The sequence below is a fragment of the Crotalus tigris genome, unplaced genomic scaffold (assembly GCF_016545835.1).
Source record: "Crotalus tigris isolate CLP2741 ecotype Arizona unplaced genomic scaffold, ASM1654583v1 scf7180000019953.484404808:943566, whole genome shotgun sequence".
In the NCBI taxonomy this organism is placed as follows: Eukaryota; Metazoa; Chordata; class Lepidosauria; order Squamata; family Viperidae; genus Crotalus; species Crotalus tigris.
The window spans coordinates 777,923-794,332 of record NW_024097788.1 but is presented as its reverse complement, the minus strand read 5'-3'; the positions used below and the strand labels follow the sequence as shown (position 1 = coordinate 794,332).

Genomic DNA, 16,410 nt, shown 5'->3' with positions numbered 1-16,410 from the left:
GTTTTGCTCATTTTATGATCTTCCTTGCCATTGTTGTTAAGTGAATCACTGCAATTGTTCAATTAGTAACAATATTGTTAAGTGAATCTGGCTTCCCCATTGGCTTTGTTTTTAGAAGGTTGCAAAAGGTGATCACGTGACCCTGGGATACTGCAACCATCATAAATATGAGTCAGTTGCCAAGTTTATGAATTTTGATCACATGACCATGGGGATGTAGCAATGGTCATAAGTGTGAAAAGTCACTTTCTCAGTGTCATTGTTAACTTTAAATGGTCACTAAATTAACTGTTGTAAGTCAAGGATTGCCTTGCCTATTTTATGAAAAATCAAGTCTTCTACAACAGCCATTTTTTGATTGTGCCTATGTCAAGCTCTCACAATTTCAGCTGTGGCCCTAATCTCTTTTTTCTTCTTAACTTCTGACATTCTGCACATATGCATCTGAAGAAAATGTAGCCCTAGGGCACACGTGATGGGGACAGGGAAAATCAAAGCTATGAAAGAACAAAGCAAATAAATTTTTCAGCTACAAATGTGTGGATCGGTAACTGGGCAGAGTTCCATTCCAGCAGATTTACGTCTGGATTTTTAATTAATTCTCTGGATATAAATCCCGGGTAGTGGGAGAGATTTATTTACTTCTGAAAATGCACAAAATGGCCCTTTCTTTATATTTATGGCCAAAGGGATTTATTACAGAGATTGCATCTCTTTTGTCACGCGTCCTGGAATAAACGTGTGATTGTATGGTTTGTGTGGTCTCATAGTTGGTCCAGGAAGTGCTACAAAAGGCATTCAGCTGCCCAGGCTACTATAATAGTATTGAGCTTTACTATTATAATAAAATAGGGGGGGGGAGTTGGATGTCCTGCCTGCATTTCACATCTTCAAAAGCAAGATGAATTAGCTTCCTGGAAATTTGATCCTAGCAAATTACATGGCAAAATTCTTTTACATCTTTACTTCAAATTACTCAAGTTCTCCTCTGATCTCAGATCCTTACCTTCAAGTTAATCCTTGACTTACGACCACAATTAGAACTAGAATTTCCATTCCTAAGCAAGGCAGTTGTTCAATGAGTTTTATGACCTTTCTTGCCATGACTGTTAAGTAAATCATTATGGTTGTTAAGTGAATCACACAGTTGTTAAGCAAATCCAGCTTCCCCCCATAGACTTTGCTTGTCAGAAGCCCACTGGGAAGGTTGCAAATGGTGATCACATGACTGCAGATGTTGCAACCATTGTAAATACAGGAGTGTTGCCAAGTTCCAAAACTTTGATTACATGACCATGGGGATACTGCAACAATAATAAGTGGGAGGACTGTCTGTCAGTCACTTTTTTTGAGTTGGGCTATACCAGGAGTAGGCAACCTTGGCTCTTTTGTGACTCGTGAACTTCAACTCCCAGAATTCCTGAGCCGGAATTCTGGGAGTTGAAGTCCATGAGTCACAAAAGAGCCAAGGTTGCCTACCCTTGGGCTATACCTTCCGATGGTCATTAAACAAATGATTGTAAATTGAGGACAACCTGTATCGATAATCCTGTGGTAAGAAAGGGTGTTGGAAGGTATTTTCCACTTGATTTTAGATTTAGTCCACACATGCAGAAGAAGGGAAAACAGTTTTCAGAGCTCCAGTTAATAAACAGACAATATTTGTGACTGCTCCCCTATTGCTCGATTCCTTCCAAAGGTTTGAGGGAATCTGAGCAAAATTCAAGATGGGAGTTCCTCATGAATATTTGTTTATGAATGGTTATGGCCAGGGCTTTTCTTGTCATAGAACACCCAGAACGCAGTTACGGCACCTTTTTTGGATGGAACCTTGTAGGGTAGGCAAGGCCGGTTGTATGACATGTGTGAGTTCCAGCATCATTTTTTTTCTTTACAAAAAAAGCACTGGTTATGGCAAAGCATCAAGTCCCAACAGCAGAATACAACCCAGCAGGAGAGCGCACTAGGAATCTCAATAGTTAATTTATTGCTAAGAAAGTAAAACATTAATGTACTGAATCTTGAAAGTTGAGTAAGACAGAATTCTAGCATTCGTTTTTTAAGTACATGCATTAAAGCAGAGTCTCTGAGAATCATTTCAACTACTTTTTTCAGGACCAATGAGCTAACCAATCTTTTTCCAGATTAGATTAATCCTAAAATATCCATCTGCTCATTGTTGTTATTGTTTGGATACACCTTCTTTTCTTCCCAGCCCCACAATCTCTTCTGAACACATTTTTCCATTGCATCTTAAGACAGGAGGCTACCTTTAAGAGCACAAGGCTGGCTGTGTAACACACAGTTTTCTCCTGCATCACTCCCAACATCTGTTGCCCAAGGTCCCTGTTTCAATCTAACTCTTTGTATAACCAGCCCTGCCTACTGAAAGAAATCAGAGCAGAAAACCAGTGCAGCCAGGAAAAACTTGGGCTAGTTTTTTATTAGAGGAAAGATATAGTTTTACTAACATAGTGGAGCCTTTCATACCAGAAATATGAGAAGATGCAAAGATCTTGCTTTAAATGTAATTTAGAACTGAAAATCTACTATGAAGTACTGCTGTAGTGACCAGATACAATTGCAATGCAAAGTGAAAAACTTGAGGATTATTTTATCCATTGTGCTTTGGGACATTGTGCTATGATCTTTTTGATTTGTGACAATGAGCAGAAAAAAGAGCAGAAAAACCCGAATCACAGGTTCTTCTGAGAGACGGCATTGGAATCACCAGTTTTCTGAACTGCTTTTCAGTCCAAATTCTGCCAAATTTGCACTATCTACAGAGATGCTAAAAAAAAGGGAAGAAGGATTTATTTAAAAAATAATTACAGGATGTCATCCAAAGGGAGGCCAAGTATTATCCACCATAGTTAAATTCTTTTCAGACAGAGGCAGACAAAGGCAGAAAATTAAAAATGTTAGTAGTTGTGGAGAAAGCTAATTATTTCAGGAAATGAGATTTTGATGCTGTTGACTCAACTCTTTAAAATGCTCCTTGATGCTACTTTTACAAAACCAATAAATATCCATCTAAGGGACCAAACTAATCTACTTCTTTTCTGTAATGAACATACAATAGCATGAACAGGGTTTAAGGAACCCCCAAATGAAATAAACTGGCCAAAATCAGTAATTCTCACAAGATGTCAGTTTTCACTTAATATTAGCAAGATCTTGGGAATGACACTGCAAAGGACTGATAAGATTTAATGTATAAGAAAGTTGGTCCACTTCTGCCAGAATTGAGGATGCGCTCATGTTGGGAATTGATTTAGATTGTCCCCTATTTTCTTTTGAGGTTAGAAGTTGTTGCTTATCTTCCATGACTTTAATCTTATCGAACGGCCTGTTAGAACTGACGTTTGCTTCATCAGTAGCTGAGATGCACATGTACAGCTTCTATCAAGATGATAATTGATTTTAGCAATTGCTCCATTTTGTGATTGGTCACAGCCAGCCAGATGTTTAAACTGACATTTTTATCCAATTGTTGAGTCCTGTCAAGGACCTGGATAGGCAGATGTTGATGTTTCATGGTGGTAAAGGTATTGTCATAGGATGTAAGCTCTTCCAAGTATAGCTGTCTTTTGCAATTGACTGATAGTGATTTTGTCAATGCCAATGATGTTCAATTGGTTTTGGGATTGTACCCAAAGTGCCTATTACTATTGGTACTATCTTTGCTTTCTTTTGTCACAGTTGTTCTATTTCTTTTGCAGGTATTTGTATGTTGTGTCTTTTCTCCAGTTCTTTCTCATTATTATGGTTATTTATCAGATTTTAAATGTATTCATTATTCTTGCAGATGTTTTAATGGCACTTGGATAGTTGGCTTTACCGCTGTTGATTGCTATTGTTATTAACTGCAAGGTGTCCTTTGCAGATTCAGCAGTATACAGATGCAACAAATAAAGAATAACAGGGTTGGTACAGCTCTGTTGGAATTTAAATGCATGCTGAAATATTTCTACTCATTGTGGCATAACACTGCACTGAACTAGATATGGTCATTTATATATCTCATATTATTCTGAATGTTTACTACTGCATTTTGTGTGCTTTTCTATTATTTTGTATTACGGTGATTGGGCAGTTTTTGTTTTCTACTTTGGAATTGCTGGAGTATATAATAAATTTTCATAAACAATGGGGGGTGTTACTGCAGGAGGAAAAGCACTCAAACACTCAGAAAAGAATATCGGTTGCTAATACAGCCAAACCACGGCACTTTTGCACTCTATTACAGTAATATAAAAAGTGTCCAGCAGAAAGAGCAGAGGGTATTGAAGCAACTAATTGCACACTAATCCCCAAATGACATTTGGCAAAATCTTTCCTGTGTTGGTTTCCAAGCCTATGTATGAGACTGTGCAGAATTCTATTATTATATTATGCAAATTTATCTTGATCTAAAACAAGAACGGGCAACTTAAGAGCCTAAATTCTCCAGTCTTGTTTTTGCCATTCCTAGAGCTTTCCTACAATTGCACTGCCAAAATTTAGTGAATACAAAGCCAGTTCCTGGTAGCATGAATGTTGGTTTTATTTTTCCATGGAAATAAGAACAAAAATGAGTGTGTGAAGCCATTGCTAAGCTAAAGATACTTGTTTTCTTTTATCCAACACCACTCCCAAAAAGGATTTGAAAAAAGAAAAGATTCTTCCTCTCCAAGGATCTCACTAGAGAAAATCAGAAAAATTGAAGTAGCAGCAAACAATGGAATGAAGGGACTGTTCATTGTATATACACATTTGTTTGCTCTCTCTATGCACACATGGATTAATGCACGCTCTCTCACACATACACACATATACATATATATTAGCAGAACTGTAGTTTACATCTTTTCCTGCTTTCCCCATTCACTTCGCATCATAAATTAACATTGTATGATATGTGTATCCTTTGAGATTAAAATAAATACATTCAAAATTGGTTTCATATCTTATCATTCTTCATGATGAAAAGAATCCTTTGTAATGAAGGAATTCTTGTCAATTTTATAGTTCGTGCCGTAGCACAATGTGCCAACACAAAGCCTTGCATATCTCTAAATCTGCGCACCCAAAGGAGATTTTGCTGTGCATATTTTTCATTAAAAGGATTTGGTTTTCCTCTTTTCTGAAGCATGTCTGCTTTAATCTAGCACAAAGAGCAATCTCCCTACTTCTCAGAAGTCTTTGGTTCCAATCAAGCACAGCCATCCTATTTCGATCACCAATGTGACAAAACATGCTGTGTCTATAATTATAAAATACAATTGCAATTTTGTAAGGACATTTCAGCAGAACTAAGCAATTCATGCATATGGACTCCCTTTCGTTAGGTATATTCAAGCAGAGGCCTGCTAGCCATTTGAAAGAGAAGCTTTAATTTGGATTCCTACTAAGGAGACTTGGATTTGATCAAATTGCCTATGATTCTAATCCCTAGAATAGCAGTACATGTGGTCCTTGTTTAGGGATCATTTGCAGTTATCATAGCATCTATGGAGATTCTCAGTCATCCAGGTCATGGTTGTCCCAAAGGTGCTTTTTCAAGAGGCAACTGGACTTTATTCGTTTTTCCTTGAAGACGTTTCACTTCTCATCTAAGAAGCTTCTTCAGAACTGAAGAAGCTTTTTGGATGAGAAGCTAAACGTCTTCAAGGAAAAACAAAGAAAGCCCAGTTGCCTCCTGAGAAAGCATCTTTGGGGCAGTTACAAGAGTGATGAAAAAAGTAACTTTACCACCAATTCTTGCATTTACGACCTTTGCAAGTCAGCAAAGGGAAGCTAAAGATCATAAGTATGGTTGTGGTTTCACTTAGTTACTACGCTGCTTAACAAAGAGTTGCTAGACACCAAAAGGACTACCTCTAATAGCATTCCGGCAATAGAACCCACTTCCCTAAGAAATGATGCATTTTCCTGCCTTGAACGTGTTCAAGGGACTAAGCAACCATCTTTCTGGATGCTTTGATATGGATTTCTGCACTGAACAAGGACTTGATCCTGATGACATAGGCCAGGGTCCCCATCCTTTCCAGCTCTGCAGACCGGAAGCGGCAGTGGTAGCGGCGATCTGGGGGGGGGGGAAGAGGTTCATGCACACAGCCACTGCTTGCACAAATAGAGCTTTGTGCACTCACTTGTTGATAACGTGGCCAGGTTCCTAACAGGCTGTGGCCTGGTACCGAGCCACAGATGGGGGGCTGTGGACCCCTGACATAGGCACGCCTCTCCAAAGTACCTCTTGATAGTATTAGTAATACTATAAATCCACCACTGATTGCAAAAACACCAAAATGGGTTCCTCTGTACTTAACACTGAACAGAATCCGCTAACATCTGTGAATTTCTGCTCACAAACCTACCCAACAAAGCATATATTCAGGAAAGATTTTTTTTTAATGTATCTCTTTTTTCCAACATTCATATCTTTAAAATTCTATTCCGGGGGGGGGGTCTGTGTAACTGTATTTAAAAGCACAGAAAAAGTTGCATAGGAAACAATTTTAAAAAATCAACAGACTAATTTGAAAGGGGTGGTTCACTATTCTAACTGTCTACTGAATATGAAGAGATTGCACTGATTTACATTATTTGTGTAATGAAGTCAGGACAGAGATCGTTTTATTTTCATAATGATGCTATTATTCAAATGAATCAGATCAGAGGAACAATGAATTTCCGAATTTTTTGATTCCGCAGTGGAATACTTCATTGAGTTGCTTATTTTATTGAAAAAAATGTATAGGGTGAGTCAATTCAAACACCATGACTCCAGGTGGTTTACAATAAACCCCAAATAAGCAAAACCATATAGCAGGGGTGTCAAACTGCCAGCCGGTAGGCTGGATGTACCATAGCATCCACCACATTGCCAGCAATGGCAAAAAAGTCACAATACTTATTTATTTATTTATTTATTTATTTATGAGTCTTATATACCGCTTTAAGTGCAAGCACTCCCTAAGCGGTGTACACCAGTAAGCAATGTATATATATATTTACATTGCCCCCAACAATCTGGGTCCTCATTTTACCTACCCCGGAAGGATGGAAGGCTGAGTCAACCTTGAGCCGGTGAGATTTGAACTGCTGACCTGCTGAACACAGTCAGCTAAAGTGGCCTGCAGTACTGCACTCTAACTGCTGCGCCACCCCGGCTCCATATAATACGTCATGACACATCACGTGACGTTGCGAGTTTGACACCCTTGCCATATAGTGTCATGGCCCAGGACTCTGAAAAAACTGCTCCAGCTGAACCTGTGAAATGTCAGTTTCACAGGTTCAGCTGGAAATGCCAAGCCACGAATCACTTGAGGGTGATCAAACACAGGCTCCATCTGAACAGCGGGAGCAATCACATGATGACAGGCAACCTTAAAGAACTTGGACAGTAAAGCAGAGAGAAGTCAATGAGGCTCCTTGCCAAGCAAGGGAGTAACTCTCTCAATTAAAGACAGCTGCCTATAACCTGATTTAAGAAGGAGCCCTGAGCCATTTTTCTCTATTGGAAACAATTGTCTCATTTCCTGCTCTGGTGTGTCATTCTTGTGAAACTCTGATCTTGGATTAGCTGACAAACCTGACTTGGCTCTCTGACGTTTGGACTGAATGTTGACTCTTCTATGGGCTTATATTGAAAGTGAAACCACTCAGACATGCTTTTTTTCCCCAGATGCTCTGTTTTGATTTACATTCCTTGTCTGTGATCTATTGAGCCTTGAGTAAATTACTATTTTCACCTAGCGACTGAATTTGGAACCTAAAACAGAATAGGCAGTTCTGATACACTGAAAATGAGCCCTTGATAGGCAATCAGGGATTTGAAATTATTCTCTAGACTGGGACCCCCAATCATCCTAACCACGATGCCTGAGGAGCTAACTGGGAGAGAGGTGGTCACAACATCACCAATTCAAGGAGGACAAAGGCCAGAATCAGTGCCTAAACACTTAAACTTACCTTATAATTTATAAGCTACAAGGAAAATACAGTCTGCAATCACTAGGAAGATGAAGGAAACGCCTATCGTGAATCCCCAGATCAGACACTACCATCTCACATACTCCAAGGAGTAGCATACAAGTAGTCCTCAACTTGCAACCATTCATTTAGTGATCATTCAAATTTAAACATTTAAAAATGGAAAAAGTAACATATTGGTTTTCACCCAACTGTAGCAACATCCATGATCAAAATTTGGGCACTTGGCAACTGCCATATATTTATGACAGTTGCACTGTCCTGGGATCATGTGATCACCATTCCCAGCTGCCTTCTGACAAGCAAAGTCAATGAGGGAAGCTAGATTTAAGCCCATTTCTGGCAAAAAACATAAATCATGTTCACGTGACTTTGGAATGCCACATAAATGCAAGCAGTTGCCAAGCACCCCATGTGTGATCATGTCACCATTTGGTGGGGCTTCGAAACTTCAAATCTAAGTTGTAAGTTCCTGTTTTGGAGTGTGTTGTAACTTTGAACATCGCTAAACTACCAGTCATAACTTGAGGAGTACTTGCACATATATTGTATTCTTTTTATAGGAAACTTACTGTTCTAAATATACCAGTTGCTGAATTTCCTTATCAGTCTTCCTGTAAATAAAATTACCTTTTTTGCCATTTGAAGAGACTTGATTGTAGATATCAGATTTAAGCCAGCAGATGCCATATATAACTGAATAGATTACACAATAGTAATAGAGTGTGGGGGGGGGGAAATTAGAGAACACTCATATACCTACACATGCCTCTCCTGTCCTCAGTTTCTTACTCATTCTCTAGAGTAAAATATACTCAAATGTTTTGAAGAACATTCAATAATTGTTGAGGTTAAAACTTGCATTATCATTGAGTGGTTCCACATCTTAATGTAAGTCATATAGTCCAGTTATCTGAAAAGAAGATGAATCACAGCAAAAGATTATATCCATATGCACAAGTATAGAACTAATATAGCATTGAAAATGGTGGTCATTTCCCCCCCCCCCAATTAAGTACAATGAGTCTGCCTCCTTGATCTGGTTTTCGTTCTGCCCCACTTTCACAGCGCCTCAAATTATTTATCCAATTTGGAAGCTTCGCTATGCAGCTCTGAAGCCAACTTTTTACTCATTAAAAAGGGTGGAGTTCATCATAACAAGTATAGTCCTGTTGAGCAGAGAATAACATAGCAGGAAGAGCTAAGGAAAAATTTTATGAAGATTTGCAGGAAATGATGGCCTATGTTTTAAAAGGCACTGCCCATGCTTGGTAATGATTCAGCAGTGAAGCTTTAGGGTTAATTTTAAGCCCAGTTTCCCAGGGCTACAACCACACAATAGTGGGCACAGTTTAGATTTTAAAACCCCACTGAAGCTGAAGGGATAATTAAAAGCAAGCCTCCAAATTGGTTTGCAGACATTTTATTATATGACTAGATTGTATTTATTATTATAAAAGTGCATTTAAAAAGAATGACTAAGTATTGTTCATATATATATATATATATATGTGTGTGTGTGTGTGTGTGTGTGTGTGTGTGTGTGTGTGTGTGTGTATGTGTATATGTATATGTATATGTATGTGTATATGTATGTAGGTCTTTGGTTATTCGGGTTTTCTCCCGCATAAAATTGGAAGTGTCTTGGTGACGTTTTGACAAAGTCCCATTCGTCATCTTCAGGCTGGTGTTTTCAGCTTCATGCTTCGAGAGCAATGTATGATCTTAGCTGTTTCTTCCTTTTAACTGCCAGTGGGGTATGAACTGATTGGGTGGGAGCTTGGCTGTGTTCTGATTGGGTGGAGGTGTGTTCTGATTGGTTAGGGGCTTGGCTGTGCTCTGATTGGATGGGGGGTTGGCTGTGCTCTGATTGGATGGAGGAGTGTTCTGTTTGGGTGAGGGCTTTGTTGTGCTCAGGTGAGTCTGAGTTGCAGGGGGGTTTAAGCTCCCACCCAATCAGTTCATACCCCCACTGGCAGTTAAAAGGAAGAAACAGCTAAGACCACACATTGCTCCTCGAAGCACGAAGCTGAAAACACCAGCCTGAAGATGACGAATGGGACTTTGTTGAAACGTCGCCAAGACGTTCGTGGTCGTGCCTCATCTTCATGGTGGGTATGTTTGCTTCATGTATGGATTGGAGGGGTTTAAAGTGGCTCCAATCCATACATGAAGCAAACTGACACCCACCATGAAGATGAGGCATGACCACAAACGCAAAGCCAAAAAATAGCAAGGCAGCCCACCATCCTAATTCCCCCTGCAACTCAGACTAACCTGAGCACAACAAAGCCCTCACCCAAACAGAACACTCCCCCAGCCAATCAGAGCATAGCCAACCCCCCCCAGCCAATCAGAGCACAGCCAAGCCCCTAACCAATCAGAACACCCTCCACCCAATCAGAACACAGCCAAGCTCCCACCCAATCAGTTCATACCCCCACTGGCAGTTAAAAGGAAGAAACAGCTAAGACCACACATTGCTCCTCGAAGCACGAAGCTGAAAACACCAGCCTGAAGATGACGAATGGGACTTCATAGAAACGTCGCCAAGACACTTCCAATTTTACGTGGGGAGAAAACCCAAATAATGAAAGACCTACACACACACACACACACACATATATATCTTCCAAATAGATAAAAAATGATCACGTTAGCAAGTCATTTCTTTAATGAATAAGCAGCAGATGTTGAACATTTCAATGGGTAACAAATTCTGCATTTTCAATTTAGATATTTTGACCCAAATCCCATTAGAATAATAGAATTCAGTAGTAAGCCTACACCATTACTTTTGGTTTCATGTATTTAGTTCTCCCGCTTTTTTAAAAAGAGGAATTTATTTTAAGATGACAAGTTACAACTCCTTCTGGGTGATGTGAGACTTTTACTCCTCCACAAGAAGGAAACAAGCAATCTGGAAGAATGCAGATAAACTGGCTTACCTTTTGACAAAGGAATTGCAAAAATCAAACCTGCTTGCTTTCTTTAAAAGGATCCTTGATCAAATGTTTTGGATTGTTAATCTCATTTATATCAGAGGAGTAGCAGAGAAATTGATAGTCTGAATTCATTTTCTGTATCGTAAATAAAGAGAAGGACTAGGGTTGACTAGCTGTGTTCCAATATCTTAGGGGCTGCCACAAAGAAGAGGGGATCAACCTATTCTTCAAAGCAACTGAAGGAAGGCTGAGAAGCAATGGATGGAAAATAAACAAGGAGAGAACCAATCTAGGACTGACAGTGAGAACAATTAATCAACGTAATGGCTTGCCTCCAGAAGTCATAGGTTCTTCATCACTGGAGGTTTCAAGAAGAGACAATCATTTGTCCAGAATGATATAGGGATTCCTGCTCAAGCAGGAGACCTCCAAGGTCCGTTACACCCTATACTATATTCTATGTAAATGTAGGAATACAAACGAGTCTAAAATCTGAAATGGATTGCTTTATTTTATTGACACTCTCTCAACCATTCTGGAATTGGTAGGGGTTGGAAACAACAGTTTGGGCTATAGGCAAGGTATTTCAAGTTTAGAGCATGTCCAGAATAATCAGAGCAGTTTGGATCACCCCCAGAAATTCTGGAATAGCTCTATGGCAGTGGTGGCAAACCTATGGCACACGTGCCAGAGGCGGCACTCAGAGCCCTCTCTGTGGGCCCGCGTGCCATGCCCCAGAGATGGTAACTGTCCCTCTTTAACCAGCTGCCTGCTAACTTGCCGAGGTCCCACATGGCCAGATGCATCCCAGCATCCATGCACTCAATGGCCTCTGTGTGCAGCAGCTGATGGTGTCAGGCAACAGCCGCCCCGGCCCCTGCCTCATCTTGCTCTGTGACAATGGCACCCTAGCCCTGCCTCGCCTCACCCAGCAGGACGAGCCTCCTGCCCACCGCCCCACCTGCCAGAGACCCCCTGGATCTCCCCCAACCCTGCCCAACCCCCACAGGCGTCCCTCCCCACGAGCAACATCGAGGTGATCACACCCACCCAATCTGCCATGACCACCACAGCCACGCCCACCCAGTGGGCCATGCCCACCTGGCACCCGGTGATAAATAAGTGGGTTTGGGGTTGCAGTTTGGGCATTCGGTCTCTAAAAGGTTTGCCATCACTGCTCTATGGTATGGAATACTTCAAACTGAAAGCTTAAAAAATCTCAAGACTTAAATGTTTGAAAATTATGCCCACCACCATGCAAAGCCAGGTTAAGGCATCAGGCTGGACACTGGGAGGCCAAGAGTTCTAGTCCACCTTAGGCACAAAGCCAGTTTAGTGATCTTCGCCCAATACAGGTAATCCTCAACTTAACCACTATATTAGAGCCTGGAATTAAAGTTTTAAGTCATGGTGGTCATTAAGCAACACACTTTGTGTCCATGCCTGATTTTACTATCTTTTTTTGCAGCAGAAGTTAAGCAAATGTCACAGTCATTAAGTCAGCCTATTGCCTTCAGTGGGCTCTTTTTGCAAAAAATACCAAAACTCCTGGTCACATACCATGGGATGCTGCAAACAGCCATAAATGTGAGCAGTTCCCAAGCACCCAAACTGCAATCATGTGATGAGGGGAGTACAGTTGTTGGAACTCTATAATTGTTTTAAGTAGCTATTGGGAAGTCTATTGTAATTTTGAATAGTATCTAACTGACTTGTTGTTAAGCAAGAACTACTGTAATTCTCAGCTCTGAAAAGATGGCAAAACCACTTCTGAAATTTGCCAAGAAAACTACTTTCTAGGCCAGGCATGTCAAACTCACGACATCACGTGACATAGTGCGACGTTTTGTGACTTTTCCCCCATTGCCAGCAATGGGGTGGACGCAGTTTCAGTGTGATGCATCCGGCCCATGGGCCGGCAGTTTGACATGCCTGTTCTAGGCAGTCATCAGGAATCAACATTGACACAAACATATGGAAAGAAAGCCCTCAACTATAATGAATGTTTTATGAAAAGAAGGACTAGAGATGATATGATAGCAGCATTCCAATATCTAAGGGGCTGCCACAAAGAAGAGGGGGTCAACCTTTTCTCCAAACCTAGAAGCAGGACAAGAAGCAATGGATGGAAACTAGTTAAGGAGAGAAACAACCTAGAACAAAGGCGAAATTTCCTGACAATAAGAGAACAATTAATCAATGAAATGACTTGCCTCCAGAAGTTGTAGGTACTCTATCACTGGAGGTTTTTAAGAAGAGATAGGACAACCATTTGTCTGAAATCGTATATAGTTTCCTGCTTGAGTGGGGAGTTAGATTAGATGACTTCCAAGGTCCCTCCCAACTGTTATTCTGTTATAATCATATTGTGTGGCTATGGCTCCAGATGTGGTTGAATAACCAGTTTTTTAAAATCTATTTAAGCTGTTGACTATAGGTTCTGGGAGGCTGTGCCAAAGGTCATGGGATACTTTTTTGTCAAGTCTGAGACACTCTCCAGAATAGTATTGGAGAGAGCTTGGTTTAAATCAGGGGTTTTCAAACTTGGCCCCTTTATGACTTGTGGACTTCAACTCCCAGAATTCCTCAGCCAGCGTGTCTGGCTGAGGAATTCTGGGAGTTGAAGTCCACAAGTCATAAAAGGACCAAGTTTGAAGACCCCTGATTTAAACTATCATTCTGCCATGAAGTTTAATGGATGTGTGTAGGCCCCTTATTCTGTCCAATCTCGCTCACAGAATTGTTATGGGGATAAAGAACAAAGTTTTGGGAAACCTCGTTATGGCTCCTTAAGAGCAGGGTTTTCAACCTTTTCACCCATTGTACCACTTTTAGGATATGGCAATATCCGAGTACCACCTGTCGCCTAGCAAAGTGTCAAAAACTTGATGACCAAAAAAAAAAGGAAAAAAGTGATAAAGTACAGGTAGTTCTCGACTTACAAGAGCTCGCTTAGTGACTGTTTGAAGTTACCATGGCACTGAAAAAAGTGCCCCCCCCAAGCCACAGCCGAGCAAGACACCTGCCTGCCCACCCAGCGGCGCTCTTCCTCCTGTCCGAGATTTTCATTGTTCTGAGCATTTCTGTTGAGGATTGGCAGCGGGGGTGGGGTGGGTGTTTGGTTTTTATTCCCCCTCCCCATCTGCTGGGTGGCTGCAGCAGGTTTTGGTCACTTCACATGATCCTGGGACACTGTGACCTGGAGAGGCTGCAACATTCCAGCTGATCGGCGCTTCTTCTGGGCTCAACAGAAGCACCAGGATCAGCGCCGAGCTCCAGCTGGAGCCTGGAGCTGATCCTGGCGCTTCCACTGAGCCCTGACAGCCCCAAAGAAGTGCTGATCCTGGCGCTTCCGCTGAGCCCTGACAGCCCTGCAGCTCCAGCCGTCTCTCGCTCAGGCTTGTGCGGTGCTGCCACTGGTTCAGCTCATTCCCCTCCCCCACTACCACTTTTCTAGGATGGTCGCGTACCACCGGCCAGGTGCCAATGTACCACAGGTGGTACCCGTACCACTGGTTGAAAAGCCCTGCTTAAGACGATGTAATATGCATATAACTAAACAAATGCAAATAACTAATATGCATATAACTAAACAAGTGAAGAGAAGGACCTGGGGGTAACATGATAGCAGTACTCCAGTATTGGAGGGGCTGTCATAATCAAGAGGAGGACAACCTATTTTCCAAAGCACTCGAAGGCCAGAAAAGGAACAATGGATGGAAACCAAGGAGAGATTGAAATAAGGAAAAATTTTCTGACAGTGAGAACAATCGATCAATGGAACAGCTTCCCTTCAAAAGCTGTGGGTGCTTCATCACTGGAGGCTTTCAAGAAGAAACTGGGCAGCCATTTGTCAGAAATGGTATAGGGTCTCCTGCTTGAGCAGGGGGTTGGACTAGATGACCTCCAAAGTCCCTTCCAACTCTGTTATTCTAAATAAAGCTGCCCTCATGAGAACTCTGTGGGAGAAATTTGATTACAAGCCCCACAATATATGGAGCCAGCTGTGGTCATTCTGCCAGCTAAATAGCAGATTTTATCTCCATTCAAGGTAAAAATATAAAAGCAACTTTAGGAAGTTAATTCTTCATCAGAGCTTTGCAGACACAAGGTCGTTGATACGACACAATGGCATATGATTTCTGTGCAATATCACAGGATGTGATAGCACACCATTATCACAAAACGGCACTCCTCCTTGGATAGAAACCAAGATAAGCAAATAAGTTGTTCTGCATGTTTAAGCGGCTAAAAATTGCACTCTGAGCTAGCAAGAATGAACATTCCTGATCTACTCTGTGTATATCTTGAGTATGATTAAATATGCACTATACAAATAAGATAAAAAAAAATTAGTTGGTTCCTCTTAGGCGTTTCTATAATCCTTATGGTGGTATCTGCTCATTGCATATTTTTGATTTTTAATATGCTGGCTGTCAGGGACGGAGGGGTGCATGGAAGGAAGAAAAACGCTGAGATTGACTAAGTAACCATTGAACATCATCCTTAGGTGAACCTTCTTTTCCTGTGTACCTATGGCACAACAGTGAAATTGCACAACAGCAAATCAAAATACAAGAAATAGAGTGCAGCATGTAACTACTTTCACACTGATCATAAGAAAGTGTTTTTCTAAAGTATTGCCCAACCTATCTTAGAGAATTTTTGTAACCTGAAGGTTCCTCAGAAATTGGTTGTGCCATTAGGCTGAAGACTCTAGAGGGATTATTGATGGCTCTCCTATTATTTTTGCCTAATATTTCTTATTTTTAGCTATGTCTTTTATAGTTTGTTTATAATAATGAGTATTGTTTTACTATTTATTAATGTAAACATTTTTTAGCTTTGCTGTACGTTGCCAAGAGCCACTGGTGTATGACATGGGCGGCTATATAAATTTGATAAATAAATAAATAATGGGATTAAAATAGGAAAAGAAGACTACAGTGTATTTGATTTTTGGATATCAAGATGGGATGGTCTAACTTCATGGCTCCTAAACTCAGATCCTTAAAGGATCAAATGTCCTTAGTACAGGTAGTCCTCGACATATGACTACAACTGAGCTCAAAATTTATGTTACTAAGTGAGACAGTTAAGTGAATTTTGCCTCATTTTACCTTTCTTGCCACAGTTGTTAAGTGAATCACTATAGTTGTTGGGTTAGTAACACAGTTGTTAAGTGAATCTGGCTTCCTTACTGACTTTGCTTCTCCAAAAGGTTCCCAGGACACTGCAACCGTCATAAATATGAGCCACTTGCCAAGCATCTCAATTTTGATCATTAGACCATGGGAATGCTGCGAAGATCGTAAGTTAGAAAATGGTCATAGGTCACTTTTTTCAGTGCCGTTGTAACTTTACACAGTCACTAAATGAACTATTGTAAATCAAGGACTACCTGTATAGAAATAGTATTTCTTAAAAGAAAACCAGAATGACCTAGACCTGGTAACCTTGCTTGAAAACTCACAAAAGTTAGTGT

At 40.7% G+C, this 16,410-nt stretch overlaps 1 long non-coding RNA gene across 1 annotated transcript; it reads left to right on the top strand.

Moving 5' to 3' along the window:
• The first annotated feature begins 1,134 nt into the window (after positions 1-1,134).
• LOC120317970 lies at positions 1,135-4,936 on the top strand. Its single transcript, XR_005559376.1, has 2 exons — positions 1,135-1,352; positions 1,471-4,936. It is a non-coding gene; the product is annotated as an uncharacterized LOC120317970 (long non-coding RNA).
• The last annotated feature ends 11,474 nt before the right edge of the window (positions 4,937-16,410 follow it).